Source organism: Sciurus carolinensis, chromosome 18, assembly GCF_902686445.1.
Source record: "Sciurus carolinensis chromosome 18, mSciCar1.2, whole genome shotgun sequence".
NCBI lineage: Eukaryota > Metazoa > Chordata > Mammalia > Rodentia > Sciuridae > Sciurus > Sciurus carolinensis.
In genome coordinates, this window is record NC_062230.1 from 9,834,274 (window position 1) to 9,852,790 (window position 18,517).

The 18,517-nt window shown below is 42.8% G+C and overlaps 1 protein-coding gene across 1 annotated transcript in view; it reads left to right on the forward strand.

Moving 5' to 3' along the window:
* Positions 1 to 18,517, forward strand: part of Baiap2l1 (BAR/IMD domain containing adaptor protein 2 like 1) — a 90,052-nt gene that overhangs the window by 30,235 nt on the left and 41,300 nt on the right.

Consider the following 18,517-nt stretch of genomic DNA (forward strand, 5'->3'; position numbering starts at 1 on the left):
AGGAAGGAAGCTTTGCCCAGAAGTTCCAGCATATAACCCCTCAGGTCTCATAGCCCAGTTTAGATCACACACCCATGCCCAGCTGCCAGAAAGCCTTCCCTGGCATGGTTAGCCAAGGAATGCAGGGGAGGAGAGGACGCAGCTGTTAGGAGATGGCTGGTGATGGCCCCCACATCAGGCATCTCTGGCATGAAAGGTCTGGTTCCAGCAGCTTTTGATGAAAGGAAAGGAAAGGAACGACACAAGCTTTCTACTGTGCTTCTGTGCTTTGCATGTGTCTGGTTGGAAGGACACTTTTCTCCCACGTGAGCTGGGGTGTGCATCACTTCCTCCAGAAGGCCACCACTGTCCTTCCTGGTCTGCCCCTGTGTGGAAGCAGGAAGCAGCGGGGCACTGAGCAGCTCTGGTGTTCTCCACCTTTGGGCTTTTCCCAAGCCTCTGGGTGCTTGTCACCATGAGCATGCATCTTCCCCACGCCTGCCTCTCTCCTCCTCAGGTCTTCCTCCGGCTGGGGTGTCTGCAGGGCCAGGTCAGCAGCCATGTGATAGGAAGTCGGGGGGATAGAGAAAATGAGAAACGTTCCTCCCCAGGCTACCCGCCTGCTGCAGCCACCTGCCGCTGCTGTGTCTCTCTGGTCTTTCCTTGGAGTGCATGTGTTCTCACGCAGTGTCCCTCTGGTTATTAAAGCTCCTTTTCCTGTGAGTAGTCCAAGCCTGTCTGGCTCATACTACCGTGTGAGCGCTTCCTCTGTGCCGGGCCCAGGGTTGTGGGCAGCGCTGCTGGCATTCAGTTCTCCCGCAGCCCTGGGCAATGAGTGGAGCCATCAGTACTGCTGGACTCCTATAGGGAAGGCTCCAGAGGTGAAGAGGCATGCCTCACCTGGACCACCAGTACCTCTGAGTTCTTCATCCTGGAAGCCTAGAGCACTTTACTGAGTGAGGGGAAGAAGAAGGAGCCAGCTGACAAAGGGTCACCGAAGTGGAAGAACTTGGGGCCCCCACGATGGGGATCTTTTCAAGAAGGAGTGAGAGGTTATTGTTAATGGCAAAGTGGGGCCAGCGTGCAGTGTAATGATTGGCAGTGACCAGTATCTGTTGAAACGTTTTCCCTAGGGTCTTAACCATGAACACCAGGTGTCAGGGAGTCGAGGAGAATAGAAATCCCAGAGACATCACACACATACACTCCTTCCTAGAAATGCTGCTTAGCTTTTGTTCACACGGAAGCTGTCTGTCCATTGCCTCCTTTCATCCTCAGCAGCCCCTGGATGAATTTTCCCTTGGGGAGCTGCAGGTCCTAAGGGTACACTTGAAAATCACCAACTCTAGGGGGTAAGAAATAACCTGCAGGGGCAACTGCCTGGGCCTCTTGTCCCCAGCAGAGTGCTTCCCAGGCAGGCAAGGTGGAGCAAGGGTTGCAAAGGCAGGTGCCCCTGGAGGTGGCCAGGCTTTTGCGCCACCTGGGTTGGAGAGCATGCCCTGCCCAGCTGGAGCCCAGGGAGGACCCGGGAGGGAGGCCAGGGGCATTTTACTCACCCTCCCCACTGACTGCCAGGGGTAGGCCGCAGGCTGCCTGGGAGCTGCTTGTGAAGGTCAGGGCCCTGCAGCTGCTGTCCACTTGTGGTGCGACCTTGAACAGCACTTCAGCTTTGTTAGTGGGCTGGCCAGGCGTAAAGGACAATGGCCACAGCCTGAAGATGGATGAGGCCATGTGCCTTGTGGCATCTGGAGTATCGAGGACTGAAGATACCCCTAGTTGCCGGTTCACATGCTTTCAATTCCTTGGGAATTTCAGAAGCATTTTTCTCATCAGCATTAGTCTCTTCTACAAAACAGGTGATGTTTGTAAAATATGCACTTTTCCTTGATTTTTTTTTTTTTTTAAACTGGTAATGGAACCCAGGGCCTCACACATCCTAGGCAAGTACTCTGCCCCTGAGCTGCACCCCAGCTCTTTCCTTGGTTCTTGAGACAACTGTTTAGTTCTCTCCATTGTATCTTTGCTTTCTATCTCACTGATCTCTTTTTCCTCTCCGTCCTATTCTTTTCTAATTTCTCAAAGGGCACACTTACCTTGTTAATTTTAAATGCAGCAGTCCTTTTTTTCATTGTAGTAAGACCATAAAAATAACTCTGCAAGTTGAAACCTTGTTGTCATCTTGATGTTTAATGTAGAAAGTTATGGTTATTTTGTGACCCTTAAAAATGTTTTTTAGAATGTTTATAATATTCTTATTTATGAATGTTTAGTGAAGTGAAAAATAGAACTAATTTAATTAGAACACTATAATTTTAATAATTAGAAACCTTGCAAATTAAAGTGCTTTTATTGGTAAAAACTTTATCAAGTAATTTTGAACTACACTGCCTTCTCATCCAGCTTGGAACATGGAGTGAACATTGTCTCTTTGCTTTGGCAGAGTATCATGCTCTAAGTTTGGGTTAGTCTAGACATATAGGAAAAAAATCAACAAATCAACTCAATTTCCACTGTTCTCCCAGCACAGAACACTTATGACCAAACCCTACACACCAAGCAAGCAATTCTGTAGTGAACTAACTGGGTATTCTTTCTTTCAATTTAATTCTGTCATTATCTACCTGGAGATAGTGACAGATTCCACTGGATGAGGGCTCAGTCCTCCAACCTCAGAGCCAGACACTAGTAATAAGTTGTTACCTGTACTCTGACCAGTTGACTATAAATTGGAGTTCCCACTACTACCTCCTGGGGTTTGGCTGATTTGCTGGAGTGACTCACAGAACCCGGAAACACTTATTACCGGTTTATTGTAAAGGATATTACAGAGGATACAGATGAAGACACGCTTAAGGCAAGGTTGAACAGGAAGAGGTGAGGCGCTTCCACACCCTCCCTGGATGCGCTGCCTTGCAGGAACCTCCATGTGTTCAGCTGTGGAAGCTCCCTGAGCCCAGTCCTTCTGCATTCTTAGTGAAGTGGTTGAAATTGTTGAGTGCCCTAGCAACCACCCACCACCTTGAGGGGATCCAGGAGCCCCCGGCCAACAGTCAACTCATGAGCATATAAAACACATAACTCCAGAGACAGATTGAGGATTTTTGGAGGCTGCATGTTAGGAAACTGGACAATGACCAAATATGTGTTTCACAATATCGTAATCTGTTTCCCACATTTATCCTTTGTGATTCCAGTGTTGGGAAATATCGCCAGGAGTTCTTTCATGGGAAGGGCATTTTTGCTGGCCTTGTTTTCTCTGAAACGTCTTCATCCTTTTCATCACAGTCACTGTCTTCTGTTAGGTTGCTATTTGGGGGGCTTCACCTGTGGCTGCACATCCAGCACCACTCAGAAAGTGGCAGCGCCGACATTCCAGTCAGCACTTCCTCCGCGACTCCTTGACATTTGGCTAAGTGTTGCCATTTTCATTTCTTACCGCACTTAAATCTTTTCAGTCAGTTCCTCTTTCAGTTATTCAACTTTGCAATAGGTCAACTGGGTGATGACTGGGACGCTTTGCTATCTGTGTGCTCTTTGCTGTCCCTAACCTACACCATAGTGTCTTGACTCCTGTGGCCACAATGGTATCATGTACTCTAAGTCCTTCAGCTTTGTTCTCTTCCAGGTTGTCTTAGTCATTGTAGAATTTTTGCATTTATGTTTATGTTTAGAATCATCTTGTCAATTTCCACTTTTAAAAGTCTCCTGGGATTTTGACTAGGAATACATTGAATTTATAGAGAATTAGCATCTTGATTTTGAATCCTCTAGTCCATGAAAATGGTATAACCTTTATGTGAGACATTTTAATTTCTGTCTGCACTATTTTGTATTTTTTGTTGTAAAAGTCTTGCACATTTTATCAATTCGCCTTTTGTCCTATTGTAAGTGGCATTTTTAAAATTTCTATTTTCTGATTGCTGGTTCCATTGAGTTTTTATTTCAGGGATTGACAGTCATTTCTTCTTATGAATAAATAATATTCCATTGTTCAGATTGAATGTCCCTAATCTGAAAATCCAAAATGTTCCAAAATATGAAACTTCGTTAGTGCCAACATGACTTTACAAAGGGAAATTCCACACCTATCACAATCAAAATGCAGACACACTAGAAATATTGGATGAAAATATCTTCAGGCTATGTATGTAATGTATATGAAACATAAATGAATTTCATGTTTATACTTGGGTCCATGCAAATACTAAAAAATCTGAAATCCAAGGCACTTCTGGTCCTGAGCATTTCTGATAAGAGGTATACGACCTGTGTCAATTACAGCACATTTTGTCTACATAGTAATTGGTTGATGGACATTTGGGTTGTTTCCACCTTTTGGCTATTAAAAATAATGCTGCTGTGAACATCCATGTACAAATTTTGTGTACTTGCTTTTCCTTCTCGTGAATTTGCTGGCTTCCGTGGTAACTTGAAATTGAATCTTTTGAGTAACTGCCAGACTGTTTTCCAAAGTGACTGTGCCATTTATATTCCCACCAGCAGTATAGGAGGTTCCAGTTTCTCCACAATCTTGCCAACACTTGTTACTTTCTGTGATTTTGTTTTTGTTTTGTTTCTATTATAGTTTTCCTAGTGAGTGTGAAGAATTATCTCATTTGGTTTTCATTCTCATTTTCCTAGTGACGTTTTTTTTGTGGGGAGGGGTTACTGGACTTGAACTCAGGAGCACTCAACCACAGAGCCCACATCCTAGCCCTATTTTGTATTTTATTTAGAGTCAGGGTCTCACTGAGTTGCTTAGTGCCTCACTTTTTTTTTGCTGAGGCTGACTTTCAACTCGAGATCCTCCTGCCTTAGCCTCCTGAGCCTCTGGGATTACAGGCATGTGCCTCTGTGCATGCCGGCCTTTCATGTTCTTATTGGCCATTTACTATTGTCTTTGGACAATAGCAGTCTCCTCATATGAAGTTTTTGAGGGTCTAATCTTGCCGATGATATTTTGGTCCTCTTTTTATTTTATTTTTTGGAACTGGGGATTGAACCCAGGGGCACTTTACCACTGAACCATATTCCTATCCCATTTTGTTTTGTTTTGAGACAGGGTCTTATTAAGTTGCTAAGGGTCTCTGACTTGCTTAGGCTGACCTGGAACTTGTGATCCTCCCCCCTCAGCCTCCTGAGTCATTGTGATTACAGGCATGTGCCACTGCACCTGGTTTGTGTCTCTTGATTCTCATTCATGAGGATTCTTTCTATTAGGGTTTTGTTGTGCTGGTTTTTTGTTCTCTTCCATTTATGGAGGCTGTAGAAGTTTTGCCATTGAAAGTCACCAAGAAATGAAAAGGAGAAAGGTCAAGTAGTGGGGGATCATCTCTGATTTCCTGATAAATAATATGGTTTACTTCTTACAAAGGGGTAAGAAGTAAGACTGAAGTTGTACTCAGTGGTAAAGCATGTGCTTAGCATGCATGAGAGCCTGGGTTCAATCCCCAGCACCTTAAAAAAAAAATTTTAAAATACACAAAATTTGCAAGTTACTCTAATTATCTAAACTTAAGAAATAATGACAGATTTAATTTATCCATTAATCTTCCAGATATATATTTCATCCTCCCCAGACCTCATCTCCTTAGAAAGTCCTTTATGAATAGAATCTATTCTCATTCAGAAAATGTATCATCACTTTATTTCACCTATATTTCAAAATAATGGAAAAATATTGATGATTTAAGAGAAATACCAAACTCTGACCATTTTTATGCTGAGTGCTCTCAATTACTTGACAGTAATTACCATATATTTTTAAGGCTTGTTCAAATTCATTTCGCCAGAGGATCACCTTTTATCAATCCCACCTTAACTGAGGGGTAAACGAACATAGCCAGGGACTGGCCAGCACCTGTGTCCAAAGTTTTATTGGAACATGACCACACCCATTGGTTTGTGTATTGGCTGTGGCTACTTTTGGGTCATGATGGCAGAGTTGAGTGGTTGCATAGAGACATCTGACCCACGAGGCCCAAAATCTACAATCTAGTCCTTTACGGGCCCTTATGCCTTCCCAGGATGGTGGAAGACATTAGTGTCATAGAGTTGCTTAAATATGAGTGATCATGTGAGGGTTTTGACATCCTCTCCTCCAAAGAAAAAGCAGCTTCTAACTCACCTAAGTATCTAGGTTTAATAGGCATTAGCAATGTGATCCTAACCATCACAGTCAGATAAGAAACTCAAGTCCCTAACCACTGAGCCCTGTTGGGAGGAACAGATGAACTGAAACCAAATTCAGAGTTCTGTAGACAGATTTTGGCAGGTAAGATATTTTCATCCACTTTAATTATTAAATAACGAAGTCACAGGATCAGATATGTATGACTCTACAGTTGTCAGGGTGCGCACATGTCTGTGTGTGTGTGCTGGGGATGAAACATACAGGCAAGTGCGATGCCACTGAACTGCACCCCCAGCCCACACATGATTCTTGACCAGGGCATGCAGTCAGTGCAGCTGGGGCAGCATGCTGACTTAGCAGTACTTGTTTCAAAAAGGGAGCTGAAACTTGAGCAAACTTCCAGTTTTGTCCCTAAATCAAGCAGAGTTTATTTTTTAAAACTTAGAAAATATTGAAAAGGTTGAAAGGGAAAACAGAAATGGTCAGGGGAAAATGTTTTGGCAAAATATTTGGGGAAAAAAAAAAAAACCTCGGAGTCAGTTTTTTCATCTTTAAAGCAGAAAAAAACTAAAGATTATTCTCATTTATTTCTCAGAAAAAATAACAGACTTTCTTTGGGGAATTTATAAATTTGTTTGAGTTTCTTACAATTCACCATTGCATGAATTTAGGCTGTTATTTTGCTCCAAGTTAGTCAGGTATTCCATTATTTTGAATCACGTTTAATTGTTGGGTCAGCTTCCTAAATTGGGCACAGAACAGATTTTATCTTCTCACCATCAGAGAACCTAGAATATCATAGACTTTTTTTGCAATAGATAGGTTGTTTATAGGTCTTGAACTTTTAAAAAAATTTACTACAGCTTTGTCTTGTTGATACTCAAATTCCAACCTGGACAGTGGTCTTAAAAACAAGAGCAAAAAGAATTTTTTCCTAAAATATTTTTAAAGAAATGTTGCTAATTCATAAAAACATTACAAATATATTCCTAAGATTTTAGTAAAAATAAAAGAATTCATACCAGAACTCCAGTAACAGTGCTGCTAAGCCACAGCAATTACTATTGTCCAAAATCACTTGAGCTTTCAGTTACAGTTGGGCTCATTTAAAGAGATTAAAATCCTTCCCACAAACATAGGAAAGAAGCACTTGGGGTTTATTTTACCTCCTTAACAGTGCCTGCTACATGCTGGACGCTGTTCTAAGCACCTTACAAATGTTAGCTCCTGTGATCATCAGGTCAACCCTATGAGATTCACACTATTATTATCATTTCCATTTTACAGATGTGGAAACGGGTTCAAGAGAGTAATTGCTGAGTCATCCAGCTGTTCATGGCTGGTTAATTTGGTCACAGGCAGCATACCAGCTATGAGGCCTATTATAACAACTTAATTTTCTATATGTCGAAAGATACTTTCTGACATTTTTTATTGTATAGCTCAGCAAAAGAAAAGATTTTTGTTACATAGAGAACCATCATATAGTGACTCACATGAGTATAAGTCTGTGTTGTGGGTTTTCCTCAGATGTAGTCAAGATTGTATCATTTTTACTTAGAGTTTATAGAGTGGCCATTTATTCCAACCTTTTGATTGTGTCATTTTAGTCAGGGATTTGGAAAACAATGTATTTTTTCCTGGAATCACCCATATGATAAATGTCTTTAGACCTTGCAAGTGACTTTTCATATCTCAACTATTAGGTGACTATTGCTCATCCAACACATCTTTTTCCCCTTTTGAAGCAGAAGGAACTTAGCTATAATAATTGTAGTGAAAATAGCTTATAATCTCTAAATGTATAACTTATAAAGTCTGTATTTACACATACCGTGTAAGCCTATATATCATATAGGCAGATTGTTTTAAGTATGTGTAAGTTCCCTAAAAATTTGAAGATATTCTATATATAACTTGCACTCTACTGAAGTTGTTATAGAAAAGCACTCCTTTTAGCTTTGAACCAACTGTGTACCCATGTGGTACTATAATTAGTGAAGACCACATATATAAAAGCTAAGTCGTCAGAGTGAGATTAGTCAGTTCTACATTTAATGCTTCCAGATTGCTTGGTGGGCTTCTCTGAAATAGAAATCGAAAACATCATTCCCTGATTTTCATTATACTTTATACTCTCCTGTCCCCTGAATCTTTGAATTTTGAGTGTACAAATAGAAAACTATCTCATTTAAGGCCAGTTTTCATAATTAGTTAAATTGATCATTAACTTCTTAATATCACGTGTCTTAACAACTCAGGAAAGGGAGGGTGTAGGCACCCCTGTTCTCATGCTGTCAGCCACAGCCATGGAATATCTGGCTGGGCCAGTGTGGGGGAACCCAAGGGACTCTGCCTTAGCCACTGCCACCATTCTTGGTCACCAGAGCTCCTTATATCCTCTTACAAATGGATGTAGATTTCTTATTCTGTTCACAGCACTGTGCTGGATCTGAAATTAAGAATCAGAAATAAAAGCACTGAGTTGCAACACACAGAGGAGGGAATTAGAATACACCAGCAAAGAGGTGGTTCTGGTTAGATGCATAGGAAACAACAAAGAGATATGTCCCTATGACAGGTAGAAGGACAGCTAAGTAAAGGGAGAGGGACACCCCCAAGAAAGAACATGGTTGGAATTGTGAAGGGAGCGGGTTGTGGTCTGACCTCACCAGCATATTCCCCAGCATGCAGTGGTGCACATGGGGGTGGCAGTTCTGATGGGGCATTAGGTAGATTCCTTGTTAACACAGATGGGGTGAAGTTTTTTGGACTTCAGTTTATTGGGAGTGAGTACTTCCTCGGGTACTCTTTCCTCTTCCAGATAACTTAACAAAATTATTGAAAGCACAGATGCCAACAAGCACATGAAAAGGTACTCAACATCATTACGGAAATGCTGATCCTTGTGGTTTACAAGACAACCACTTCACACCAACAGAGCGGCTATAATTGAGACAGACAATAACAAGTGTTGACAAAGATGTAGAGAAATTGGAAGCCTTATGCATTGTGATGGAAATTTAAAATGGAGCAGCCACGTTGGAAAGCAGCCTTCCAGTTCCTTAAAGTTTAAGCATAGTTATCATATGACCCAGTAGTCACACCCCTGAGATATCTACTCAAGAGACATGAAACCTAGGCTCACACACATCTTGAACACATATCATAGCCAAGTGTGGAAACAGCCCACGTATCTAGCAGCTAATGATCAGAAAGCAAAATATGGTCCATCCATATAATGGAGTATTATTTAGCAACACAAAGAATGAAGCACTGATGCACACTGCAACACGGAGGGACCCTGAAGACATGCTGAGTGAAAGAAGCCCTGTGGAAGGGCCATGCATGGCGTTAGTCCATATATGCAAAATATCCAGAGGCAGAAAGCAGATTTTGAGGTTTCAAGGGGGATAAGGAAGTGAGAACTGGCTACCTTGTGGGCAGAGGATTTCTTTTGGGGTGGTAAAAGTGTCTTCCAACTGGTGTGTCGGCTGTACAACATTGTGAGTGTACTAACTGTTGCTGTTGATACTCGTGTGTGTTCTACCACCAAAAATGAATGAGTATGCCACCTTGGAAAAGCTCCCAGTACGGGGCACCCTGGTTAATTCATACTAAAACATACTAAAATCCACACTAGGTGTTGTAGGAATTCAAGAGGCTGGCTGTGCACACCTTACCTTGAATCTGGAGGATGAGCAGTTGACAGATGTTTCTCAGCCCTCCTCAAAGTTCAGGCAGCCCAACAGCAATTGTTACCTTGTTCTCTTCAACTTTTCACACAAGAAGAAATCTGAAACCCTGAATCGGAGCCCTGGCTGCCAAGCGTCTTTGTGAGGGCATGCTGCGCACTCTACAGCACTTCCCACACGGCGGCTCATGACTTTGACATGGCCCTATAAATGGTTTTCCGTTGCCTGACTCAGGACACATTACACAGCAAATGAACTTTGTTCCCATTCATGGAAATTTGAAGTTCAGGAGCCTCACAACAGTCCTCCAAGGTAGAAGGTATTATTCCCATTTTATGGACAGGATAAGGGAAACTTAGAAAAATATCTAACTTAAAACAACTCATAAAGTGTAAAGTTGGGGTTCAGTTTCAATTCATTCATTGTGTGGGTAGTGGAGGGTTTACTGTGACACTCAGAGAGCTCAGGCTTCAAGCTTCTCGGGTTCCACCTCGCCTTCTATGTATAACTTTGTTCTTCGTTGTGCTGCACTGGGAATTGAACCCAGGGGTGCTCAACCGCCAAGGTACATCCCCAGCCCCTTTTATTTTGTTTTGAGATAGGGTCTTGCTGAGTTGCTAAGGGTCTTGTTAAACTGCTGAGGCCAACCTTGAACTTGTGATCCTCCCATCTGAGCCTCCTACCTGAGTCTCCTAAATATCTGGGACTGCAGGCATGTACCACGTGCCCAGTTCCTATAAGTCTTGTTCTTTTTTATTTTTTTTCCTTGCTTTGTTCTTTTAGATATATATGACAGTAGAGTGTATTTTGACATATTATGCATTCTTTTGGTGTTCATGATGTGGAGTTTCACGTATACAAACATAGGAAAGTGATGTCAGATTCTTTCTATTGTCTTTCTTTTATTCCCTTCCCCCCTTCCCTTCATTCCCCTTTGTCTGATTCAATGTCTTTCCTATTCCCCTGCACCCCCTTATTGTGTGTTAGCATCCACATAGCAGAGAGAACATTCAGCTTTGTTTTTGGGGGGATTGGAAAAGCCTCGTTCTTAATTTTGAATTTCTCATTTTGTATTCTCTACCTTAAAAAGGTCCCACAGAAGTTGGATGTCTATGCAGGGAGCAGATCATAAAAGTAGGCTTTAAAAACTGAAAGACTAGGCATATCAGAGAATGATTGAAATCTTCTGAATATTGTTCCTTAAATCCAGTGGCAGGAAGAAGCAGGAAACCAGAATTTGGTTCATTATAAAAATGGCCTTGGGACAAGCCCTTCTGGAAAACCTGGAGGACAGTTGGTGCTTGCAACAGTGTTTCAGGAATGGTGCTGGGACGGGAAAGATGTCCTGTGGAGGAGGCACCAAGGCCGGTGGCAGTGATTATCAGAACCTGCCCCAGCTCTGTGATAAGCTCTTGGTGAGGCAGGATGTGAGAAGCATGATTACTTAAGGATGTTAATTGATGGAATTCGTGGGTCAGATAAGGGGATTGGCTCTGATCCTGGGGATCCATTTTCTCTAGGTTTTCTTGAATTCAGGTTGGTAAGACCTGATGCCCACCTTCCAGATAACCACAGAGCAGGGGACTGTGGAAATGTAGTCCTGCAAGGTGTGTAGGACCGCCACAGGGTACAGTGTCCAGAAGTGACATGGAATCACCAGGAGGGGTGGCCCCACCTGTGGTGGAGGGGAAACTGCCTCAGGGATGGCGAACCACCCAGTGGACTAGGGTGGGGTGCAAGTTTAAGGCCAGCCTCAGTAACTTAGGTCCATCTCAAAACAAAAATAAAAGGGACTGGGAAAGTTGTGTAGTGGTAAAGCACCCTGGGTTCATTCCCCAGCGCCAAAAGAAAAAACAAGGAAAGAAATCTCAAAAGGCCTAGTGGGAGGTGGAAGGGGGTGTTTTCTTTTCATTTTCCCTTTTTGTGGTACTGAGGATTGAACCCAGGGCATAACACTTGGTAGGCAGGCGCTCCACCTGCATCCCCGGCAAAGGGGCGGTGTTCTCTGGCAGGTGGAACAGGGCTTCTCTGCTCCCCTGGAATAAACCCTATTTATGGAGAGGACCGTGGGATACAGAGAGCACAAGAAAAGTTAGAGCCTTGTTACTTTGTGTGGTAGGTTACAGTTTCCGTGTTTGTATGTTTCATTTCAAATTGAAGAATTAGTGTTATAAAAATAAAAGGTTTTGAGTTATTAAAAGCTGACTAATATTTTAGGAGCATGGATTCAAAGATAAAGGACAAATTAGCAGGTGACTAAAGAGGCACATTAAGTGGAAGGCCTTCACAAGCAAGGAGCTGGACTCTCAGAGTCCCAGTGTCCACTGCTGTTAATACCAGTGCCCTGAAGCTGGTACGTGACTCACAAGCATGGCTGGCAGTGGCTTTCATCTTTGTAACAATAGGACTGTGACAAACTCACATGTCTCTCTGTTCCTCTATGTGTCTGATTAAATATTTTAATCTCATCCCTCTTTTATTCTCTGCTCAGTCCTGCCCAGTTTCCCACTTAATGTTTTATAACTCGCAAGTTCTCCTGGAAGTTGAGACACTTTCATTTTCCAGTAAGAATTAAAATGTACTTTAAAACATTATGCCTTTATTGAAAAATGAACCTCAAAAACATCAAACTCAGTTTTATCTTTACTCTTTTAAAGTGTCTAGTACACTGTTGTTGTTTTGAAGTACTGTAGATTGAGCCAGGGGTGCTCCGCCACTGAGCTGCATCCTCAGCCCTTTTATTTTTTTTTATTTTGAGACAGCAGCTCGTTGAGTTGCCAGGCTGGCCTTGAACCTGGGATCCCCCTGCCCCAGCCTCTTGAGCCTCTGGGATTACAGGCATGCTCCACGGTGCCCAGCTGTGCCCTGGTGTGTAGATGTTACATTCTGCGAGTGTGTCTTTGAATTGCTCATCAGATTACTCATCATTTTTGATGCCCATGTTTCACCCTAAATTTCCCTCTGTTGGCACTGACACAGAGCACAGCCTTGTACCAGAGGAGAAGAGGAGCACCGTGGTACCAGCATGGAGGACAGTTTGTTTTTTGTTGTTGTTTGGAGGAAAGTTGTTCTTTAATTGGGAGGGGAGTCGTTCTGTGATATTCTAAAAGGCACATAAAACCAAATACCAGCATCAAGGGAGTGCAGTAGTGTTTCTTTCCCGGTTAAACCCCATTGACATGGGCATCTGCTATCTGGTAGGCATTGTTCTAGTCACTGGGGAGTTCACGAAGCACAAGTCCCTGTTTTCAGGGAACTAACTCTCCAGTCGGTGGTAAACAGACAAGTCTAATTATCAGGTAATGATAAGTTGAGGGGCTGCTGAGTGATGGAGGAAGGACAGAGTGGAGCTGATTTAGCTGGGTGATCTGAGACAGGCTCTGGGGGAGTTCATCAGGCAGGACCATTCCCATGGAGGCCAAGAAGTGCAAAGGCCCTGAGGCCTTAGTGGACTTGGGCACTGCTCTGTGGAAGCCAGTCTAACTGAGGTGCGGTTAAGGGTAGGAAGTAGGAGGAGATGAAGTCTGGAAGACTCAAGGGTGGCAAGGTCTTTGTGGGACCTGGGGGTCACCATAAGAATTTTGCCTTTCTACCTGAGGTGGAGGTGTGGCCTCTGGGGGGTTTGAACTTGGGAATGACTCAACCTGACTTAGGTTTTAAAGACTTTTCCAGGCCTTCCAAATGGGAGAGTGGAAACAGGTAGGTGGATTGGGAGGCTGGTGCCCCAGCCAGGTGAGAACGATGGTGGTCTGGACTGGGACTGGAGATAGAGATGACGGGTTTGCTGGTGCTGGCTGTCAGGTAGAGGGAAAGTCTGGTGCCTGGCTACCAGCTGGAAGTGTGAGTCTGGAGGCCGTGTGGATGTGTACTTCTATATCCCTGTGAACAGGAGCAGCTCTCTAACCTCGTCAACACTGATACTTAACACCGGCCTCCATGGCTTTCCCTCAGTCAGAAACAGGACCATTCCCTAGGACCAGGGTGCACCAGACCCTTGGTTTTCTCCCTTGATTCTCACCAGCTCCTAGGAGGTGGGCAGTTCTCTCTGTCGTGCAGGTGGCTACAGGGGGTGCAGGGCAGAACCGGAGCCTGGAGAGGTCTCCTCCGCCCACGTTTCCCCACCTCTCTGCTGAGCCCTGCAGAGCAGGAGTAGGCAGGTGGGCTCCGCTGTGGCATGGCTGCAGCCCAGGCCTTTTCTAAGACCCCTGTCTCCGCATGAGTCGTAGAGCAGGCACTTGTATTTCCCTTCCTCACCCAAGGCATGTTCGGTTGGTTGCAAGTTTAGGTGCCCTGAGCTGTTAGCCTTTGATCACTCTGTGTGTCAGGGCCTCTGTGTGTCTGGCCTGGGACATGGATGGTGAGGGGCTGTCGTGGGGGAGTCAGTTCCACCACTTTGCTTTTGTCTCCTCCTCCTGTCACTCTGAGCTGAAATGGCTTCAAAGAGCAGCGCAGCCCTGAGCTTCTGTGTGCAAGTGACTGGTACTGTGTGCAAGTACTGGCCAGGCCTCCAGAGGTACCAGCTCATTTATAAACAGTGCTAGTTAATTAAAAGGTTCTGGCTGGTGTGGAGGAGATACTCACATCCCACATCTTGGGCTTCACTCTATCCTTAGGTGCCTAGTGAGCAAATCTAATTTCTCTGTGTGCTTTCTCTTCACATAGCTGAACAAAGCTGCAGGCTCAGGCTCAGCCCTGACTCTGCTGCCCTGGCCATTTGTGTAACCTTGGGAAGACCATCTCACCTCTCAAGGCCTCAGGGTCCTGCTCTGTAAAACAGGGTAACTGCAGAACCTCCCTCAGAAGGCTGCGGGGACTGGGTGTGACCACCTATCTAAGGTAGTTACCACGATGCATGGCAGAAGGGACTTGATCCCTCAAGTCACTGCTGAGTATCCTGTAGTTGCGTGTATTTGTCATTGCCCTGAAGGTAGTAGTAGGTGGGTTGGTACTAGAACTGAGAAAGCACAGACCTACTTTTTTCCATTTCAGCCATCACTGCGAGTGTTAGGTCCAGTAAAAACATCTAGGTTTTGCAGTCTCCTATTCCCATCATGGTAGGACCACTCAACTTCTACCCAGGTTGCAGTTGTGGATCAAAGGAACAAATGGCTTACGTGAAACTTGGGCAGAGTAGCCCTGTTGTGTTTTCGTGTTTTTTAATCTTTTCAGCTAGAACTGGTTTGCTTTAAAAACAAAACAACAAGAAACCTTAGTTCTTTGGAAAATAATTCTTCACTTAAAAATTTTAAGATGGTCACAGTACTATTGAACTGAAACTGTATTTTTTTCTGTTTTAAGTTTTATTTGTTCTTTTTGGTTATGCATGACATTAGAATGTATGTGACATATACATTCATGGAGTATAACTTCCCATTGTGGTTGTACACACTGTGGCATTACACTGGTCATGTATTCAACTATGAATGTAGGAAAGTTCTGCCCGATTCATTCTGTGTTTCCCATTCCCCCTGACTCCACCCTGTCCAATCCAGTAAACCTCCATCCCCTGCATCCTCACCTGTTGTGAATCAGTATCCACATAGAAGAACATTTGGCCTTTGCTTTTTGGGATTGACATATTTCACTTAGCGTGAAAGTCTCCAGTTCCATCCATTTACTGTCAGATACCATAATTTCTTTCATCTTTAGGGTTACATCATATTCCATTGTGTATATATACACCACATTTTCTTTATTCATTCATCTGTTGAAGGGCACCTAGGTTGGTTCCATAGCTTAGCTGTTGTGAATTGAGCGGCTATAATCGTTGATGTGGTTGCATCACTACGGTATATTGATTTTAAGTCCTTTGGATATATGCCAAGGAGTGGGATAACTGGGTCAAATGGTGGTTCCATTCCAAGTTTTCTGAGGAGTCTCCATACTGCTTTCCATGAGCGGTTGCACCAATTTGTAGTCCTACCAGCAATGTATGAGTGGACCTTTTTCCCCCACATCCTCACCAGTGTTTATTGTTACTTGTATTATTGATAATTGCCATTCTGACTGTGGTAGGATGGCATCTCAGTGTAGTTTTCATTTTCATTTCTCTAATTGCTAGTGATGGTGAATATTTTTTCATAGATTTGTTGACTGATTGTATTTCTCTTTGAAGTATCTGTTCAGTTCCTTTGCCCATTATTGATTGGGTTATTTTTTTTGGTGTTCTTTGGTATCCTAGAGATTAATGCTCTGTTGAGGTACAGGAGGGCAAAGATTTTCTCCCATTCTCTAGGCTTTTCTCTTCATCTTCTTGATTGTTTCCCTGCTGTGAAGAAGCGTTTCAGTTTGATATCATCCCATTTATTGATTCTTAAGTTTACTTCTTGCCCTTTAGGAGTCTGTTGAGGAATTCCATTCCTAAGCCACATGATGGAGTATTGGGCCTACTTTTTCTTCACTGTTAGGCACCTCGGTCCTTGATCCACTTCGAGTTTTGTGCAGGGTGAGACATAGGGGACTAATTTCATTTTGTTACATAGGGATTTTCAGTTTTCCCAGCACCATTTGTTAAAGAGGCACCTCTGTCTAGTATGAGATAACTGTATTTATGTGGGTTTGTCTCTGTGTCTTCTATTCTATACCATTGGTCTTCTTGTCTGTTTTGGTGCCAATACCATGCTGTTTTTGAAACTATAGCTCCGTAGTATAATTTAAGGTCTGTTATACTGATGCCTCTTGCTTCATTTTTCTTGCTGAGGATTGCTTTGGCTTTCTAGGCCTCTTATTTTTACAAATGAATTTCATGACTGCCTTTTCTGTTTCTATGAAGAACATCATTGGAACCTTAATAGGAATTGCATTAAATGTGTGTAGTGCTTTGGTAGTATGGACATTTTGACAATATTAACTCCAAGAACATGAGGGATCTTTCCATCTTCTAAGTCTTCTTCAGTTTCTTTAGTGATCTGTAATTTTCATTGTAGAGGTCTTTTGCCTCTTTTTTATTAGATTGATTCCCCCCCCCTTTTTTTTTTTGAGGCTATATGAATGGAACAATTTCCTAATATCTCTTCAGTGGATTCATCATTGGAGAATAGGAACACAATGATTTATGGGTGTTAATTTTGTATCCTGCTACTTTGCTGAATTCTTTTTTTGTTTTGTTTTTTTTTTGTAAGGGGTATTGAACCCAGGGGCTCTTAATCATGAGCCACATCTCCAGCCATTTTTTTTTTTTTTTAAGAGACAGGGTCTTGCTGAGTTGCTTAATGTCTTGTGAAGTTGCTGAGGCTGGCTTTGAACTCGCTATCATCCTGCCTCAGTTTCCCCAGCTGCTGGTATTAAAGGCATGCACCACCCCACCCAGCTTGCTGAATGCATTTATGAGTTCTAGATGTTTTGGGGGGGTCTTCTAAATGTAGAATCATGTCATCTGCAAATAGGGATAGTTTGATTTCTTTTCCTATTCGTATCTCTTTAATTATTTTCTTCTAATTGCTCTGACTAGAGTTTCCAGGACTATGTTGAATAGAAGTGGCAGCAGAGGGCATACCTATCTTGTTCCGGTTTTTAGAGGAAATGCTCCGAAACTATTTTAGTACCTGGTGTATGCTAGGGAAGCACTCTACCACAGAGCTACGTCACTGGCTCATCCTGTTAATGTTTTTTAAAGAAAGGCATAAAACTATTAGACCTGGCATTGTTTAAGTCTTGAATGAAAATACCCTCACAGTTAATTAGTTACATCATAGGAAATAAGTAGTTGTCACCTTCATGACTTATTGATAACACCTGTTTTCACTTTTGTTAGCATCACAATGGTTGTATTTTTGCCTTAATCTTCTAATCAGTGAAGAAGGAAGATGAATAATTAATGTTAATTTACCTCACTTGATAAAATAATTTGTAGAAAACTTGTAATCTTTTAATGTTGTTTTACATTTCAGATCTAAAGAAAACAAGTGCCTGTCATCTGTAATGGATGCAAAATTGATAAATTATTTCTTGTGGTACATAGTTGATACTCTTGAATGAATCAACATTGTCCTTTTAGCCAAAATTAAAATAGTGCATTGAATTCCAACTTGGGAACCAGATGGAGTGGCACACGCCTGTAGTCCCAGCTATTTGGGAGACTGAGGCAGGAGGTTCACAAGTTTGAGACCAACCATTTGGCAAGGAAGGCCCTGTCTTGGGGGGTGGGGGATGGAAGACTGGGGCTGTAACTCAGTGATAGAGCAAGTCAGGCTTCAATTCTCATTACTGGGGGGGATCCAACTTGGGAAATGCTCTTTGTTACAAGCCCTGTGTTTTGTTTAACTTGACAGTACTGTGCCCAGCAGATAGACTGATTACTTTGGTAATCAAAAGTCAAATGGGAAATAAGCATTTAGTTTGCTTTCAGAATCAACTTCTTAGCCCTAAAGATAGAATTGTACCTAAGCCTTATATCTACCTACTCCTTCTAGTAAGGGAAACTTGCTTCTCATTTTCAGAGAAGACATTTCTGCTAGGTACCACCAGTAGATACCCAGTCTGTTCATTTCCTGATATTCTGTTGCATTATTCTATCTGGAATTTTTTTTTGTTTTTGTTTTTGGCACTGGGAATTGAACCCAGGCACTTAACCACTGAGCCACATCCCTATCCTTTTTTATTTTTATTTTGAGACAGGCTCTCACTAAGTTGCTGGGGCTGGCTTTAAATTTGAGATCCTCCTGCCTCAGCCTCCTCAGCTGCTGGGATTACAGGCTTGTGGCACTACGCC